The sequence below is a fragment of the Piliocolobus tephrosceles genome, chromosome 11, assembly GCF_002776525.5.
Source record: "Piliocolobus tephrosceles isolate RC106 chromosome 11, ASM277652v3, whole genome shotgun sequence".
Lineage (NCBI taxonomy): Eukaryota > Metazoa > Chordata > Mammalia > Primates > Cercopithecidae > Piliocolobus > Piliocolobus tephrosceles.
Window position 1 is genome coordinate 67,621,535 of NC_045444.1, and position 20,857 is coordinate 67,642,391.

A 20,857-nucleotide genomic window follows, 5' to 3' on the forward strand; every position below is an offset into this window, starting at 1 on the left:
CAAGCCTCCCAGGCTGTAGTATTTTGCTATGGCAGCCCTAGCAGACTGCTACACTATCCTGCCTTGACTTGTCTTCAGTTTTAACTTCCATTTTAGCATCTCTGAATTTTCTTCAAAGGGTGACCTGTTGTCATATTGCCATATCAAGGAAAACGTGGCAAGCAGAGAAACTGATCGTATCTTTTTTCATTTCTGTGTTCCAATATTTCCAAATGTGGGCACTGAAGAATATTTAATGCCAATGAGAGAAAAAACAAATAATTTCTTAGCTTATTAATTAGAATGCCAGATTATATTGGGAGACCACTGAATTATTTTAGGTGGGAATTAGTCAAGATAGCAAGGGATGCAATACGGTCTAGGGAGTACAGATGAAGGTAACTGAGAACCTTGTGTAAGATTTGAAAACACCATTTACAATAATTTCTCATGCTGCCCACTCAAAGGGTAAAGATGAAAATTTCTCAAGTCTTCGATATTTTTACTCCCAAGTTTTCACTGGTTCTTTAAAAATATTTTTTATTACTTTTTTAAAAATTGTTTTATTTTTCTTTTTCTTTAGGTCTTGTGATTGAACTAGAACCAGCGCACCTCAGAGCTTCCAAACCCAGGAGAAATCAGCATAACTATACACCTGGAAAGTTAAGCGTCAAGATTAGCCCAGGGCTAAGTGGAGAAACAGGTCCATTGGAAAAGGTTCATCAAAGCCCAGAGGTCAACTAGAAAAATGGCCCTTCAACCACTTCACTTCTCATTCCGTTTACACCCCTCCACCCCACCTTCCCCCATGCTAATGCTGCTTTTTGCATCTTTCACCCCTCCACACCACCCTCCTCCGTGCTACTGCCGCTTTCCACATGACCTCTGTCCTAGGAGTTCTTGCTCTCATTTAAGGGGTTTGAAGGGAGGGCTTGAGGAAGGTCCCATATGGAGGAAAACTTTGCCTCAAGCAAAGCACTCTCCCCTCTTAGCACTCACCCTGCTATTTATCCTCACCAAGGCCCACAAATGACTTAAGAGACTCAGAAAAGGGCTCTTGAGTATGTAAAGGGGAAAGAGAAGGAAAGGGGAATAGAGTTTATTCTGAGAGTTTCTCTAAAGGTAACAGGGCTGGGCTCTCACATTTTGCTTTCCTATGTCATTTTTACCCCAACCATTGTTAAACTAAACCATCTGTAGATATGAAAATACCATTTTCAGGAAAGCATTTATCTGAAAGAAGAAAATGTATAGTACTAAATTTAGTATTCCGAGGACAAATTTAAATAAAACTATGTAAATAGTGAGTTTAATATATTTCTGAATAATTTATTGCAAAGATAAATACATCACTATTTTAAAAGTGTTGCCAGTTTGTTGTTTTTCACTAGTTTTTGTATCCTTGCCTTTTCCAAATCTAAAATTCTCAATCTTACATTACATTCTGTATCATCCATAAACTTTGAGAAGTATTATTAACTGTCAGTGGTTGAGAGAACTTTTTAATCTAGAAATATTTATTATCCTAAGACACCATTAGATTTTTTTCTCATATATAGGGATCAGAGAAACAAAGGAAAGAAATCCAATTATTTAAAACAGTAATCCCTTAACACTGGGATTTTGTTTTAATTATAAAGAGTGTGTCTTATTAAAAACAAAACAAAGCCTTGTCCTTTAAGGAAGAAACCCAATGTTCCTCTAGTGAACGAGCATGCAAGATTTCCCATAGAATGATTAAACAAATTAACTTTGCTATTCTTCAATTTCCCATGATATAATTGACTTATTAAAAAGAACATCAAGTAAACAATTATGGGTGCACCTGTTCAGAGTATCATACCAAGCACCATACAAAGTTAATGTGAATATTTCTATTTTCTTCACCCCCATGATAGACAAAATTTACTGTACTAAAACTAAACCAGTATAGGCAGTAATAAGTATCAGAGGAAAATTGTTAAAGAGTCTTTTAAACTTTAAATGTTACTCCAGATATACCCAGTACCTGAAGGCCCTTTTCCATGAATCTCCTCCCTCATCCTGTGGCTCCTCCAGGGCCTTGGATAGGGTACTAGGGACAGACAGATGGGAAACTACAACTGAAAGTAAATGGCCTGCTCCTCAGGAGGCAGAAAGGTCAGTAGGGACTCCCCTTACTTTGTCCTACTCCAGTCCTACACATAGGGAAACTAAACCACAATTTAGGGAAATTATACTAACCAGCTCACTTCAATGGTTGAGTGCTGGGCCCAGAGAGCTGAGGGAAATCTCTCTTTCTCAAGGGACACAGAGGCGCCTGACTCTCCTATTTCATCTAAGGCCTAAATGAAAGCTACTTAGACACTCAGCATAGCCACGCTTGGGTTTTGTCACTGAAACTAAAGCTTCCAGTCACCCTGCCACCTCTGGCAGAATGGAGTTTTGGAGTAGAAGGCACACAGATATCACAGAGACCCAAACTGAGCCATGAAAGTTACCACACCTAATGCAACTGGCAAGGGCCTCAGCTCAGTTTCAGCCAAGTGGGGACAGAAGGTTGTCCTAATGACATAAGTCACCCAAGGGACAAAAAGGGGACTAAGAGCAGCAAGGATGACTGAATGAGCATGGAGATAAAAATGATGATAAGCTTCGAGGCTGAGGGAGGACAACAGCTGATGCACAGAGCAGATGAGTAGAAAATAAAAGTAAATTGTTCTAGTTATTATCTTAAACAGAGGGATATGCTGCAACACAGGACACACTTTCTTGGGTTTAGGTTTGGTATCAAGTGTGAATGTAATACAAAATTGTATTGATAGCATCCTCTAATAAAATAAAGTTGGAAAGATAGTTTTGTTTGTTCTTTGTTTTGTTGATGTTCCAGGTTTAAGTCTGATAAATAAAAGTTCATATTGTTTTTGAATAAACAGCTATCTTTAAAAATGTAAGAGAAACAAAAAGAAAAGCAGAAGAGAAAGTGTCGGGCAATGGAAATCTCGATTGTTGCTTCTCCGTCAAGATCACGAAAAGCAAGTAAAAGAAGGGATCCTAACTACAACAGAATGAGTGGCTTCTTTTATTTAGGAAATTCTCTAATCTCCATGAAGTAAAGATTTCAGTTTTATAGAAATTACACTTCCTTTTTCTTTGCCTGTCCTCACACACCCATCGAAGAAACTAAGATTAGCAATTAGCACATGATATAAACTGACCAAGGATACACCACAAGTACTACATACTTATCAAATTCAGAGAGTAATTTCAGGACCAATAGACAGAAATTTTCAACTTAAGATTTTGGAACCTAAAAGATCCATTAAAAGGGCACTTTTCAATTTTAAAGTGTCAACCAATGACAAAATTTTAAAGGCACAATCATGAAAAGGGTATTTTTAAAATAACATCCATAGACAGCTTCAGTTTCTCTTTGAATTATGCCATAAAATTGACTCAATTTTGTTAATATCAATAACATAAAAACTAGAAAGGAATACAACTCTAATATTGTAGATTCACATTAAAAAGTGACTGACAGGTCAAATTCTAAAAAAGAAACAGTAGATACCACCACAAAACTAGCAGATGTTTCTTGGGGTCATTTGTACAAAAACATAAGCATATGTTAAAGAAATCTGACACTATCATGGAATCAGTTGGTGTCTAAAATAATAGCAGCTCCTTATGGCAATATGATAATATCCGTATCAAATGCACAACACATTATGTTGCAACAGTATGTGCAGACAAAAGAGCATCAGTAGCAGCAGTAATGACCAGTGGTTTCATTAAGGTGAAAAAAAATATTTTCCAGTGCATAGTATTGTTTAACAGTAAATTGAACGTGATAGACAGTATGTAGAATTTTCAGAGTTTAAATGTACCTGATTTTATTGAAACTCTTATAAAGGAAGAACACTTGCCAAATAGGACTGAAGTTTTTACAGGGACCCCTAACATGGGTTTTCTGATTTATCCAGTCTACTCAAGAATAATGAAAAAGATCATTGTTATTCTCAAAGTTAAGGAACATACTTGGTTAGTTTAAGATATAAACAAGAATTCTTCACTTCAAAATCAATTATTTCAACCTGATGTCCTATACCCACTAGTTAAGCAATAAGTAATGGCTGCAACATTATTTTAATGTAAAGCAATGCATAATTTAGTAGTATATTATCACCTTCAAAAGCAGAAGGCTGAGATCTTCTAGAATATTCCTTTGGAACTAGTCATATCACACAAAAATGTACAGTGTACACAGAGAATGCTAATTAAATATTACTGACTAAAAATCTTTGAAAAGTCAAAGCCAAAAGGCATTCCATAGTTTTCCTAATTGTTGGGACTCATGTTATTCTCTAAGAAGATCAAATTTGAAAAGGCACTTAGAATCTCAATGCACATATTTTCCATGCAGAAGAACTGGATGCAAGATGAGTCTGGCATGTACCTACGAAGGTCTTCAAGTGCCAAGAACATTTCATAAAAATAAAGCTCACCCATGAGATATTTCCAGAGTAGGTTTGATCCCAATGAAAAACATTAAAACAACCTGTAAAATGACAGATGTGTTTTTAGTTCAGAAGCTAGGGTAGCAAGACATAGTGTTTGTTCCTCAAATATGAAAAATGCTAAATTTAAAAAATAAAAATAACTTTGAGAGAAATTTATTTCTACTTTTTAAAAACATAAATCAAATCACACGACAAAAATGTATCCATGTTATTTATTTTACTGTGTTTAAATATCCATATAAATGAGCGAGGAATGGAACTTTTAAAATGTATTATGTTCACCAAGATTTCAACTGTAGTAAATTTTTATCTGTATGATGAAAACCACAACAAAACATACTGTTATCCCTTTACACCTTCAAAACATGAAAACATACTTAAAATATAAGGAAACCAATACATGCTAACAGCTGCTCAATTGTATTGATCTTATTTTTCCTGCACAGATGGACACTAAACAGTGCTTTGAATTATGTTTGTAACATTTAGTAAACTTAAAGGCTTAATTTGGGGTAAATATTAATTATTTGTACTAGACAAAATAATATCAACATGGATATTTTAAGAAGTAAATGAACTTTTAAGCTTAAAATGGCATGAGCAGTTATTTTCCACAGATAAAAACTGACATATTTACAAATGCCTATTTCACTGACTTTTTACACTCCAATAATGCAGAATTATGAATGTACAAAGATTACATTATTTACTAACATCTAATGAATAATATTTTCTGAAAATAGAGAGCTTTAAACTACGATTATTTTTAAGTAACTTCTACTCTAGTAAGAAACAGGATACAGAAGGAAAGCGCCTAGGGCTCATAAAACACAGATCATAGGCTTAAAAGGGTTCAACTTACAGTCCCTTCAGGAGCAATTTCTCCAGTTTGTGCACTTTTCAAGCTACTTCTCTTCTGTTCACACATTTTGCTAGTCACTGGCACATCTGATGCTAAGATTTGGTAGAATATATTTTAAATAATATGCTTCTCATTGTGCTGATTTAAAAATTAATTTGCACAGTGTCTACTATCCCACTGCCCAAGCTAGAAATCTCAGCATCACTATTATTTATTTCCTTTTTAAGCCTCACATCCTCCAAATTCTGTCTTTGACAATGTCCCTTGCATCCAGGCTTACCTTGCCATTCCCCCTGCTTTGCAGCCACTGCCTCCTGAACTGCTGGATCAGCCAACACACTGGACTTCTCAGTGTGGAGCCCATTTATAATCTATCCTGCTACCTACTTTACCAAAAAAAAAAAAAAAAAAAAAATACTTGATCTCACCTAATGCCCAGCCTTTATCACACTTTCCCCAACTCTCAGTTTGAGACACCAATTTCCTGGCTATTCAAAGTGCTGTACAAACTACTGACTAAAAACAAAGCACTGTCATCTCCCCCATAAACAAGACAACGTTCTTATTTTTCAAATAGGACAAAGTATCCTTTTTTTTATTTGAGATTTTTCAAAATTTTCTTTTTCTAGAATGGGTTCCTTGCTCCTTTGTCTTGCTAACTCCTAATCATACTTCAAGGCCCACATTCAAGTTTACTCTCGAACCTCTCTGTAGCTTTTCCTGACTTCCCCCTTGGCCCACCCAACAGAATGATTTTCTCCTTTACCTATTTCTCCATGTGCATTTATAATGCTCTGTAAGTACTATCTAAGTTGCACACAAAACAGATCATGTAGTTATTCTTTTGTCAATATATCTTCCTGAAGATTGTGAATATCTTAAGACGGAAATCATGTCAAATTGATTACAGCATCTTGGAACCTTCCAGAGACCCCATAATTGGTGCCCCCTAAATGTCAGGAGGAATAGGCTAAAAACATGAATGATTTAATAAGAAAAATGCAAATTTAAACTATGCTGAGATATCATTTATTATGTATCAGGTTTTTTTTAAAGTTTGGCAATAAACTCTCCTGGAGAAATTTTCAAGAAATAGATGCTCTTCTACAAAAATGATTTTAAAAAGCAAAGCTGCACAAGTCTTTTGAAAGAATTTCATAATATTGGGCAAAATTATTAACACATTTGTTCTTTGACTCAGCAATCTCACTTCTAGGCATCTATTCTAAAAGCATACCGAAAAAAACAGAAAGTAAAAGTTCTTTATTAAACCACTATTTGTGATAACAAAAATGACTAGAAACAATCCAAACTTCTCCAACAGAGAGTTCAATAAACGATAGTACATAATGGATTTTGGTGCCAATGTAAAGCGCTACAGAGTGATCTTCTGGGCATATTGTTAAGTAAGAAAGAAAGCAAGGTGGAAAAACATATACATGGTATATGTGTTTAAGTAGGTGGGTACTGTGGGGGTAATGAAAAGAATATATGCACATGTTTACTTATATAAAATAAAAGAACAACCCAGAGCTTTGAGGAACAAATAAGCTTTCCTCCCTACAGGAAGGAGGAAAAGCATAGAAGGGAAACAGATAAAAGCTATACTTCCCAGAATATAGTTTGTTTAGTAGATTTGACTTTGGAACCATATAAGTATTTCACATAATTATAAAATTGTTTTTTAAAAAGAAAAGCCTAAACATCAAAAGCAAAATGAAACAGTAGAAAAAACAAATACGTTGGGGGTATAACTTCACAGATATGAATTATTCCAAGTGTCTTTCAAACATAGTAATTTGACTACACCTCCCTAGTAGTGTACACTCTATGAACAAAAAAAAAAATTGCAGAACTATCTTAAGTGGGTTTCACAATTATACTTTTGATTGGCAGCTCTGGTGTTGTTGCTCTACTGTGTCTATATAATGTAAAGAAAGCAAATGAGTAATGATGTTGTTACAGTTAGGAATCAAGACTTTAAGGGTAGGAGAAAAGAGACAATGTGAAAAGCTTAGGCTTGCAATTGAATTGGAAGTATCAGCATAATCCTATGATACATTTTTTCTTTAAAAACAAAACAAAAAAGCCCAACATATTTTCTAGCTCTGTTCTTTGAAAAACCTAAGTAACAAGGTACACGTAGGGGAAGTTCTAGCAATGATGTTGCTTAGTTCTCAAATCGTGGTCTCTAATACCACTACCCAGTAAAAGGAAGCAGGCCCCTCTGATAATGAGCTCGATTCAGTACCTCAAGCATGAAATGTTCAAGAAGCACCTGGAATATCTTGCCATTCCAGAAAGCAGGGAAGCTGTCAGAGAGCTGAGGTAATGTCAAAAGAACTTAGAAGTCAAGATGAAGGGTCTCCCATTGGTCTAAAAATCCAAAATTGTGACAATTTGAAGATCAGTAAAAATATTCATTGCTGTGAACTGAAAAATATTTAATAGGTTTAAATCCTTGAGTTTACAGTGATCATAACAATAAAAAAAAACCTCACTGGTCATGGTGGATGCTAGGATCTACCTTTGAGGAGAAACTTGCCATGCCATGGCAATGAGTGTAGTTATCATTGTAATGGCCACCAGGGATTGATACCCTCAAGCTCTACCTCAACTTCAGAGGAGCTGAGGTCCATTTCCAAGGCAGCCCACAGCCTGTGACAGCACAGCTTAAGTTTGGCCACTTTTGCCCAAGGCAGGACTCCTAATGGGCAATTTTTTTCCCAAGTCCTCACCCTAGGTAAGCAAAGACCTTGTGACATGTGATCATGCTCTGAGGCCCTCCCTTCCCCAGTCTGCCTCATCCCCTTTACAGGTATCAGAGTGATGGGCATCCCAGTCTGAAGGTCATTCTTGCCCATGAGAAACTACAGGCCAAGCTAGTTTGTTCAAAACATAAATTGAATGGAATAAAAAAGGAAGAAGAATCTATGGATGAGAAAATTTAAAAGGCATAGCCATCAACTGTAATATGGACCTCATTTCAACACTGACATATTAAAAGAGAAAATATCAGGAAAATCTGGACACTAATGGGCTATGTAAAATCAAAAAGATTGTTTTAAATTTGAAGAGTAGTAATATGATTTTTCAGAAAATCTTTATCTCCTAGAGCTACATGCTGAGATGCTTATAGATGAAATTATATGATGCCTAGGAATTACTTCAGTCATTCCAGGGGAGGAAGGGATGTGGGTAGAGTATAGATGAAATAAGACTGGCCATAAATTGAAAACTGTTTAAACTCAGTAATGGGTCACATAGAGCCTCGCCCCTCTTAGGGTTGAACATGAAGGCTTATTACATAATTATTTCTACATTTGGGTATGTTTGGTGGTTTCCATGAAAAGATATTGGATTAAAAAAACTTGTTGCCGGGCGCGGTGGCTCAAGCCTGTAATCCCAGCACTTTGGGAGGCCGAGACGGGCGGATCACGAGGTCAGGAGATCGAGACCATCCTGGCTAACACGGTGAAACCCCGTCTCTACTAAAAACTACAAAAAACTAGCCGGGCGTGGTGGCGGTACCTGTAGTCCCAGCTACCCGGGAGGCTGAGGCAGAAGAATGGTGTAAACCCGGGAGGCGGAGCTTGCAGTGAGCTGAGATCCAGCCACAGCACTCCAGCCAGGGTGACAGAGCGAGACTCCGTCTCAAAAAAAAAAAAACTTGTTAAAAACTCCAATTTATCACTCCCATTTTCTTCATTTGTTCAGAAATTGGAAGTGGCCAGAGAAATGGAATAAGCTGTTGACGATGGAACTGTCTTAAAAGCCTGAAAGAAGTCAGATAATGTTGTTTCAAAGGTTTTTATTATTTTGGTTCAGACCATGATGCTTTACTACCACCAACTCGGATATCAGTCGGACTCCTGATGGCATTAGGGGGCATTCTTGCTTGCTTGACTGGGGAAGCAACATAACCTAATGGGGACAGTGCAGGCTCTGGAGTCAGACTGCCTAGCTTTGAACCCCAGCAACTGCATTACTACTATGACTTTGGGCAAGTTATTTAACACCTCTGCGCCCTAGGGATAAAAATCCTATCTAGACTATATAGTTTCTTTGCTAAGATTAAACAAGGTAAGATACTTAGCACAGAACCTAGCAGAGTAAACAAATATAAGTGTTCACCATTTTCAGTCAAGCACTGGGCACTGCTGTGTAGCAGCAGTGTTAGTTTCCAGAACACTGTTTCTAATGAAAATCTAGGAATGGACATGGGAATTCCCTGATGCCAGCTGGTTCATCATTTTAGACTTACCCTTAGGTTTAATATAAGTTCATAACACCATGCCAATGACAAAGATGCTCACCAATGGTAAATATTTTTGGTAACTATACCTTCCTGCTTGCCTGTCTACCTCTGAATTCAGTCATCCATTACACTAAGGTTCCTCAAATTCTGGTTTGTATGTCAAAAGTTGGCAAATGGTTTAATGTCCTTCAACTTCATGCTTCTCTCTCCTTTGTTTTTCTCCTCCTAGCTCATACCGATTTTGGCCAACACAAGAGCATTTAGAGCCATGGCTGAGAGTTCCTTCCCAGTGCTCACCACACCCACATACACATGCAAACACACAATCAAAACTCACTTGCTCAGCATATACTACCACCATCATTGGCATAGTACTTCTAAAACTTGGGCAGGAATACAGTCAGAAGGCTTTAAAGAAGTCTGTGTTTAGGATTTTAATGATGCTTGTAGACTTGTCAATGTCTGAAATGTAATCTAATAACCCAATCAAGTAGCAGGCTAGCTGGGATAACAAGCGATATGGTTATGCATAGTGCTGAGATTACACAACTGTAATGAATTATATCTACTACATCCCTGACCATTTCAACAAGGATGGTCCATTTTCTTTTTTTTTTGAGATGAAGTCTTGCTCTGTCACCCAGGCTGAAGTGCAGTGGTGTCATCTTGGCTCACTGCAAGTTCCGCCTCCCAGGTTCACGCCATTCTCCTGCCTCAGCTTCCCAAGTAGCTGGGACTACAGGGGCCTGCCACCACATCTGGCTAATTTTTTTTTTTTTTTTTTTTTTGTATTTTTTTTTTAGTAGAGATGGGGTTTCACCGTGTTAGCCAGGATAGTCTCGATCTCCTGACCTCGTGATCCACCCACCTCGGCCTCCCAAAGTGCTGAGATTACAGGCATGAGCCACTGTGCCCAGTCAAGGATAGTCCATTTTCTCAAATTACAGAGGGTACAAAAACGTCCAATCTAAGTAACAGCATCTTCCTGTATACTTAATTGCTCTGTTCTGTATATCCATTGCCCTGGTTCTCTATTCCTTTAGCTTTACTGTGTTTAGATCCCTGCAATTCACTTCAGAACTTCCTACTTTGGACAACCCCATCTGGATTGACCTCTCTAGTTTAATGACCTTGGTCCAGTCTATCTGATTCTCAATTTGCATGTCCCTTGGCTTCAATGAATCCACTCCTAGGGGAATAGTTCTGTGCCAGTTCCGGCCCCAAAGGGCCCCATGCGGGGTGCAGGAAAGAGAAAGAGGACGGGTCCACAAAAGTAGATCAGTTTTAAAAAGTGTTTGCCTTCAGATGGTGCCATGTGGTCACAGTATACTTAGGAATAACAGTTTCCAGACGTTCACAGGGTCAGAGTACACAGACTAACAGGGGTGCCATTTCAAATCTATGTACTATTCTTGCAGTAAGAAACAGATTGAATTTGCCAAATTTCAGTTCAAACAATGTGGCACAATGACCATGAAAAATACAATGATTTCTATAGACAAGACTTCAACTTTACTAGTAACCAACTAATCTACACATAAAATATTTTTGTACACACAAAATATGTTTATATATGTGTATATATATGTATGTATGTGTATATATGTATGCATATACATACGTATACACATTTTTTCCCTGAGATGGGGTCTTGCTATGTTGCTCAGGCTGGTCTCAAACTCCTGGGCTCAAGCGATCCTCCCACCTCAGCCTCCCAAAGTGCTAGGATTACAGGTATGAGCTACCATGCCCAGCCCATGAAATATGTTAAAGGACTCTGCCACTTTGAAATCTCTCAACTCAGTTGCTTTATCTTTAAATAGGCAGCTCAAATTGCATAACCACACCAGTTCTACATTCAGGTTCATTTTTTGAAAGCTATTATCTTCCTTTCTATGTAGAAATAAAGACTAAAATGAAAGCTTGGGAATAAAGTAAACATTTTCAACTCTTCATGTGTCAGAGCTGTGTTGTCCAATGCAGTTGCCACTTGCCACATGCAGTTATTGAATGAAAATTAAATATAATTAAAAATTCAGTTTCTCAGTCACACTAGCCATGCTTCTGTTCAATAGCCACATGTAGCTGATGGCAGCTGTATTGAACAGTTCAGATACAGTACACTCCCATCATTTCAGGAAGTCTAACTGGACAGCCCTGCTTTAAAAAAATCACTCTATATTTGTTTTCTGTGAGACCCAACCTACCTTAACAAAAAGCTAAAACCTTTGAGGCTATTTTTATGATAAATTAGTAGACCTGTCAAAACATTTTAAAACTTTATAAGCAGACAGTATTTGCAGTTACTATGGAAATTTGAGTCTTTGCATCCATCTTTTAAAAATTTCCTCAAATTTGACAGCTTAGGAACAGAATTAATTTTTTTCTAAAGAGGCTTTTTTCTTAATGTGTAGACTGATGAATCAAAGCATGTTTTACTGAGTAATTAGTTCTTCAATAATTCACATGAGTAATAGGTCATATTGGGGTTTAACCCCTGCTTCCATTATTTCTGACCACACGGTCTACCAACAGATGTCTCACTTGGGGTGTACACAACAGAACACCGGGTATCTGTTTCACATACATCTGTTCCCAAACAGCTTAGACAGATTAATACTTAGACTATATTCTGCTCTGCTAAGTCTCACATAATCACTAACTCTTGTTTTGAAACTGTTTTTTCTCATTTTCACATTTTTGCACATTATCTTTTACACTGCTAAGTTTCAAGTAAATACGTATATAAACTTAAAGCTCAGGAAAATCATTTTGATTCTCTTGTAACAATAAGAAACACTTTCCAGACCTGATTTTGAAGCTCAGCTTTCTCAGATTTTCTAGTCACTGCTCTGATTCAGCTGAGCTGAGTTGTGGCAGGAATACTCTTTTGAAAAAACATAACATGAAATTGGTAACTTGAGATAGTAAGTATATGAAAAATAGAGAGTTATAAGCCATAATTATGATTTGAAAGCCTGGTTTTATTTTTAAAAAATCTTTGAAACATAATATTTGAACGCTAACCAAGCATAGTGTAAAGTCTTTACTCAGAAATTTGATAGAGGATACAGAGAAATAAATGAAGAATGGATGAGCTAGTCATTTTGTCCATTATGAAACAGCTGCTTAAAGCTAGCCTCAACCAATTGTTTTCTTCCAGAAAATGGTTTCTTCCTTTCCAATGACAATACCTACCCCAAAGCGATTGCCCACCTCTAGTCACTGCGCCCTAAAGCTGAGTAAGGTTATCAAAGGGCTTTGACCTATATTTCTCAGGGGCTGTGAAGTTCCTGATGTAAAATACAACACCCCTCCACACACACCAGACGGTGGGCCCCATTGACCATCAAACCTTACTGAGATTTATTTAATTTGACAAAATTCCCTAATGCCTAAAGGCCATAGAAATAGGTATTTTCTTTAAAATGAAAGTTCATAGGTGGTCAGAACTGATAGTACTTACAGACAACATCATATAAGCCCCTCATTTTGCCGGTGAATAATCTGTAACTCAGATGTGTTAAACAACCTGTCCAAAGTCCGTCACACACCTTGCTATTTGTTGAGACAAGATCTTAGGGCCTTCAGTGGTCACTGCTGAAATCTTTCCTACACCACAGATGGTAGCAGATTACAGATAGCTGGGGGAGGAAAGCTATAAAAGATCCTGCAGCGCGTTTCATACTTCAAGGTGTTATCCATTAGGAAATTATGAAGTTAATTTCACAAATCGTAATGAGCATTTGTTTGTAATGAAAACAGAACATATCAGAGTGACTCTTAAATGGCAATGGTAAGAATTGTTTTGTGAAACTTTTGTTTTAGACAAATCACATATCAGCACAGAAATATGTATAGTATCTGTCAATCCCTAAAGGGCCATCATTTCAGAGGACTGAGGAAAAGTGGACAAGACACATTTCCAACATGAGATAGCACTGTGAGCACTGGCATCTCTGTCACAGAGATCCCTAAACTGATCACTCTTAAACATACTAATATACGAGCTTAAGATTGCCTAACCTTACCCATTACTCTCCCCATCAGCTTTTCCTTTATGGGAAATAATGACATTATATTTATTCACACAGGACAGTAAACAAACCTTTCTTGGGGAGGCACAAAAAATGCCTGACTCTTCTGCTTTAATCAAACATTTCAAATAAAAGCTTACCACTTGTTAAACAAATGTCCCAAAAGTGTGTCCTTGGTTGAGATGTAAAACAGTGCCAACAGGTGATCAGTGATGGTTTTGAAAATACTGAACTCTGAAAATATCTGATCCATTATCAGCACAACCTTAGAGCTAAATCATGAAATATGCAAATTAGTCTGTGGTATCTGTCCTTGTCCCCTTTCTGAGGTGTATTCTCAATTTTTGGCTTCTCACACCCAGTCCCTGGCACCATACTGGGGGCTGGTCCCACCGGGCACAGCACTTGACCTGCTCTGCCTTGACAGGGTCCCATGACCCAGAGTGATCTGACTTTTCACACTTGACTTCAAAAACACTCACCTGATCCCTTTGTCATTTCTTCAGGATTTTTCTCATAGGTCACAGCTAGCTTGATAATTACTTTAACATAAATAAACTCATGTATGATTCTATAATTAAAATGACCATAATTTAACATTGTAATAGAAAGATCACCAGGCACCATTGCAGTCAATGAAAAAGGTATTTTCTGAATTGATGATGTCCTTTTATAAACACAGTTTATATTATAATGGCAGCATCCCAATTTATGCCCTGCTCAGTATTTTCTACTCTGCAGCTGAGCGACATGGAACCTTCCTGCCGTGAACCTCACATCAGAGAAGTGGGCCAACCTTAACTCTTAACCATAGAAATCCTGAAATAATGCAAAGTTGAAAAGAACCTCAAGGAGCTTAACATATAATGGGGAAAAAACAAAGTTTCATTCAATGTCTCAGTATAGGAGATCCAATTATGCCTAAAGAGAAAAAACTGTAATGAATCTTCATTAATTTTAATGAATGTAAACATGTAATCATTCAAATAAATAAATAAAAAAAAAAGCACAAAGGAAGCTAATTCCCAGCAGCTGGAACAGAAAGAAAGCGTGTATAGAGAACTAGTTTTGTAATTCTTTCAATTACAGGATAGTAAAACATAAGTAAACTACTGAGAAATAAGGATGCAGAGATAGGCAGGAGCCAAGCATGGAAATCTTATGCCACATTGAAGAATGTGTCTCTCATCCCGTTTTCTACTTCAGTGGGCTTCAAACAAGACAGTCACATTCCTGATAGGCAAAGAGGGAACCCAAGCAGACAGACTTGGGATCGTTTACTATACTTTTATCTGTTATATATTGGGGATGCATTTAAGAATGTTTTTTTAAAAGAGTTTTGATGTTTAAAAAGGGGGAGAAGGGAATACTGCTTTTGTAGCTGATGAGGAGTTGGTATCAAGTATGTAAGAATGTAGTCATCAAGTTAGAATAGAATAGACAAAACTGAAGTTCATGCGGCCAGTAAAGCAGTAACAAATTCATTCATTCAACAAATATTATCTATATGCCAGGCACTCTTCAAGGTGCTGACAGTAAAGAAAAAAGATATTCTGAATACCTTCCCTCTCCTCCATGTAGATTTAGTTTCCACCCTCCACCTGCCCTGTGCACTGGGAGGCCATACTGCAGGGACTACATCAAGTGCTCCCCTTGTCCTCTGGCTTAAAGTTGGGTTTGGACTGTGAAATGGGCCAGAAAAGAAGGAACTTGGGTAATTTAGGATTAGTGAGGATTAGGGAAGTAATCAGCCAAGCTGAGGCAAAGGCCACAGCTCCTGCCTAGTGGCCTCCTCTACATAGTCTCTCTGAATCCAGGTTCAGGCACCTGCTCCTTCACTATGTCCTTTTGGGCTTAAAAATGGTATCAACTGCCCAATTATTACTAGTCCCAAGAGTACTTCACTATCTCTATATCTACACCTTTATAAATACTGACTTTTAAAAATTCTTCTCAAGTTACCCTAATATAAATGTGCCATTTTTTTTTTTTTTTTTCCTATTAGGACAGTCACTAATATAACAGATAAATTCTTGCCATCTTGAAGTGGGGTGGTGATAGAAAGGACAGAGATTAGAAATTATATAATATACAAGATGATAAATGCCACTGAGGAATATAAGGCAATACAGGGAACCAGGATGTATGTAGCAGATGGGAATTTTATACAGGTGATCAGAGGAAGTCTTACTAAGAAGCTAACATTTGTGCACAGGTTCAAAGGAGGTGAAGGAGTAGGTCAAGTGAGAGATTATAAAGGCCTGAGTTAGGGCAGTGATTGGTCAGAGAAGGATGGTAGATTGGAGAAATACTAAGTAAATAAAGTAGGCAGAATTGGTGGGTGTTTAGAAATAGTGAGTAAGGGACAGTGAAGCTGGAGTTACCTTCAGAATCCTGGCTTAGATAACATTCCAGATAGCTTCCTAAATACTCCTTCACATATTAAGCCAAAATATTCACTATTTACGTATGCAATTCTATGATCTATCCTACATAAGCTACAAGCTAATTCTAGTTATCCTAATTATTGTCCCATAACTTACACAAACCTAAATAGCAAAGTTAAATATTCTGACAGCTGATGCTGAATAGAGAGTTCTATAACCATGATAGGGAACAAAAGATCAGAGTTAGTCTATGGAGCAATAAAAAATGCTTCTCTTGTAAATTTACTAAATTTATGGCACTCCTGGAGGTGGATGATGGTAGATGAGAACCACAGTGGGCAATGCTGACCAGAAAGCACGTAATGAGGAACAGCAGATCAGACCACACTCCTTGGGACTCCACCATTTGGCAGGCAGATAGAATGAAGTCCCCATGGGAGACTGATAAACTAGGTGCTGGTGGTATTACAAAAACCAAGAGAGTTAAGTCAAAGTCAAATGAAGGAGAAATACAGAAAGATAAGGACTGAAAGTTCCCATTTGATTGAGCAATTAGAAGACTTCTGCTAATCTTTGCCTGAAGAGTTTCAGCAGAGAAAGAACAAAGCCAGGTCTCAGATGGTTGAAGAATAATTAAGAGGTAAACTAATGGAGGTGGTGAGAGTAAGCCAATTTTTCTAGCAGCTTATCAGAGCAAGTAAGAAAAAAATAAAAATAAAAAGCAAGGTAGCAGCTAGAGACAGAAGCTTGTAGGATCAAGGCAGGGACTGTTAGAATGGGAGAGTCCTGAACATATCTCTGTGCTTAAGTGAAAAAGCCAGTAGAAGTGAAGGCTAAAAACCAAAGAAAGAAAGTGTAACAGATGAAACAAATTTCTAGATGAAGCTGAAGGGATGGGATGAGTTTGCCTTCAATAGAGATGACATCTATTCTGTGGTCATGAATGGAAGCGAATGAAGGCTGAAGGTCACTAAAATGGAAAAGGTCTAGAAAATCTGAAGTTGTAATGATTGCGATATGACCACCACCACTGGCCAGACTTTAGATAGAGAACACTGTGAGCCAGACAACAAAGTTTTAAATAAACATAGAAAAAAAGCTGGAAAATCATACTTTCTCCTCCCTGGGAGCCCATAAGACAGCCTGTCACCCCTCCCAGCCTGCAAGAGTCCAGCCTGACAACTATCATGACACACCTGTCCCTACCAAAACTATAACACCATCAAAAACTCCTGCAGCCTAGGCCACTGAGGCAATCACAGACATTGCTGATGAAGATTACAGCTGAAGAAACTACACAGAGACCATGCTACTGAATCCACCCCAAACCAAAGCCAATGTACCATACCCAACCAACACTCTAGGACCCACCTGCAAGAAAAGTCTCTCCCTATGAAAGCTACTGCATACAACTGGAAAATGTGACTATTCCACTAGATGTGCAGATGTCACAAGAAACATGAAAAAGGACACATGACACCGCCAAAGGAACACAGTAAGTCTCTAGTAACAGACCCCAAAGAAAAGGGTGTTACAAAATGCCTGAAACAAAATTAAAAATAATGATCTTAAAGAAATTCAGCAAGACACAAGAGTACAAACAACCCAAAGAAATCAGGAAAGTTATAAAATGAGAAATTAAAACAAGATCTATCATTTAAAACACAGAAATCTGAAGAATGCAGTGAATAAAAGACACAATTGAGAGCTTCCAGAATAGACCAGATCAAGCAGAAGAAAGAATTTCAAAATCTGAGAATACATTTTGTGAAATAATCCAAAGTTTTAAAAAAGAAGTAAACAAATTTTTGCATTATAGAACTAGCAGATGGAGAAAAGTTGAAGAAAGGCACAGAAAACCTATTTAATGAAATAACAGCTAAAAACTTCCCAAATATTGGGGGAGATACAGACATCCAGATTAAGGAACCACAAAGATTCCCAATTAGATTCAACCCAAAAAGATTCTCTCTGTGGCACATTATAGACAAACTGTCAAAAGTTGAAGACAGAGAATTCTAAAATCTGCAAGAGAAAAGCATCAATTTACATGTAAGGGAATCCTCATTAGACTATCAGAGTTCTCATCAGTAACCTTAAATTACTGATGTATGCCAGGAGAGAAAGGGATAACTTATTCAAGGTGCTAAAAGAAAAAAAAATAAAAAGAAAACTATCAGCCAAGGATAAAGGATATGATATCCAACAAAATTCTCCTGGAGGAGACTAAAGGCCTTCCCAGACAAGCAAAAGCTGAGAGAATTCATCACCCCTACACCAGCCTTACAATAAATGCTTACGGGAGTGCTACAGCTGTAAATGTAAACATGGTAACTATCATGAACACATGTGAGAGTATAAACTTCACCAACAGAGGTAAATTTATAAATCCAACTCAGAATGCCCCAGTGATATCATGTTACTGTATAAATCTCTCAATCCTCTAGATGAAGGTTTAAAGTAAAACTGGTCAAAAACAACAACAGCTACAATGGCTAAGGAACACATGCTAAAGAAATAAAGGCAACAAAAATATCAATTAGGGATGGGGGGGGGGAAGTCCAGTATTTTTATGTGACCAAAGTTAACTTGTTATCAGCTTAAAATAGTTTATTATAACTACAATTCTCTTTATGTTAGCCCCATGGTATTCACAAAGAAAGCAATTACAAGAGATACATAAACAAGAGATAGAAGGAAACAAAGCTTAGGACCACAGAAAATGACCAAACCATAGAGGTAAACAAGAAAGAAAGAAGAACTGAGAATCTACAAGACAACCAGAAAACAATTAACAAAATGGCAGATGTAAGTTCTTATCAATAAAAATCTTGAATGTAAATAAATTATCTAATTAAAAGATATAAAGTAGCTGCATGACTGGGAAAAAAAAAAAGAAAAACTCAACTACGTGCTGCCTAAAAGAGGCTTACCTCACCATTAAAGACAGACTGAAAGTGAAGAAATGGAAAAAGATATTCCATGCAATCAGAATCCAAAAGTGAGCAGGAGTAGCAATATTCATATCAGACAAAATATACTTTAAGTCAAAAACTGTAAAAAGAGATAAAGAAGGTCATAATATAATGATAAAGGGATCAATTCAACGACAGGATATAACAATTATAAACATTCATGTACCTAATACCTAAGTACCCAGATATATAGAGCAAATATTCAATCTAAAGAGATAAACTCCAATACAATAATAGTAAGACAATTTAACAGCTCACTTTCAATAATGAATAAATTATCTAGACATACATACATATACAAACACACACAGAGAGATCAAGAAATACTGGACTTAAGCTGCACCACAGACCAAATGCACCTAGCAGACACTTACAGAACATTCCATCCAACAGCTGCAGATACACATTCTTCTTAAATGCACATGGAACATTCTTGAGGACAGATCACATGTTAGGCCACAAAACAAGTCTTAACAAATTTTAAAAGATTAAGATCATATCAAGTATCTTTACTGACCACAGCGTTATAAAACCAGAAATCAGACCAGGCATGGTGGCTCATGGCTATAATCCCAGCACTTTGGGAAGCCAAGGTGGGCAGGTTGCTTGAGCCCAGCAGTCTGAGAACAGCCTGGGCAACACAGTAAAATGGTGAAAGCCCTCTCTACTAAAAATACAAAACAAAACAAATAAACAACAACAACAACAACAAAAAATTTAACCAGGCACAGTGGCACACACCTGTAGTCCCAGCTACTTGGGAGGCTGAGGTGAGAGGATTGCTTAAGCCCAGGAGGCAGAGGTTGCACTAAGCCAAGATTGTGCCTCTGCACTTGGGCCTGAGAGACAAAGCAACACCTTGTCTCAGAAAGAAAGAAAAGAAGGAAAGAAATAAACTAGAAATCAACGAGAAAAACTGACGACTTCACAAATCATGGAAACGACATGCTCCTAAACAACCAATGGGTCAATGAAGAAATTAAAAAGGAAAATAAAATTTTTCTTGAGACAAGTGAGAATGAAAATACATCATACTGAAACATAGCACAAGCAGTTTCAAGAGGTAAGTTTATAGCAATAAATGCCTCCATCAAAAAAGACAACAGATTTCTGATAGCCTAATGATGCACCTCAAGACACTACAAAATCAAGAACAAACTAATCAGCCGGGCACGGTGGCTAACGCCTGTAATCCCAGCACTTTGGGAGGCCGAGGCGTCCGGATCACCTGAGGTCGGGAGTTCGAGACCAGCCTGACCAACATGGAGAAACCCCCTCTCTACTGAAAATACAAAATTAGCCAGGTATGGTGGCACATGCCTGTAATTCCAGTTACTCAGGAAGGCTGAGGCAGTAGAATTGCTTGAACCCGGGAGGCAGAGGTTGCAGTGAGCCTAGACAGCGCCATTGCACTCCAGCCTGGGCAACAAGAATGAAACTCCATCTTAAAAAAAGAGAAAAAAGAACAAACTAATCCCAAAGTTGGTATAAGTAAGGAAATAATTCAACTCAGAGGAGAAACAAATGAAATCGAGACTAAAAATAATTTCAAAAGATGAACAAAATTTAGAGTTAGTTTTCAACAAATTTCATCAAATTTGATAACACAGAAAAAATGAATTCCCAGACACAACCTACCAAGATTAAATTAGGAAGACATATAAAATCTGACCAGACCAATAATAAGTGAAGAAATTGAATCAGTAATGAAGTCTTTCATCAAAGAAAAGCCCAGAAACGAATGGCTTCATTGCTGAACTCAACCAAACATTAAACAAACCAATATCAATTCATTTCAAAATATTTCAGAAAACTGAAACAGAGGGTATACTTCCAAACTCATTTCATAAGGCAAGCATT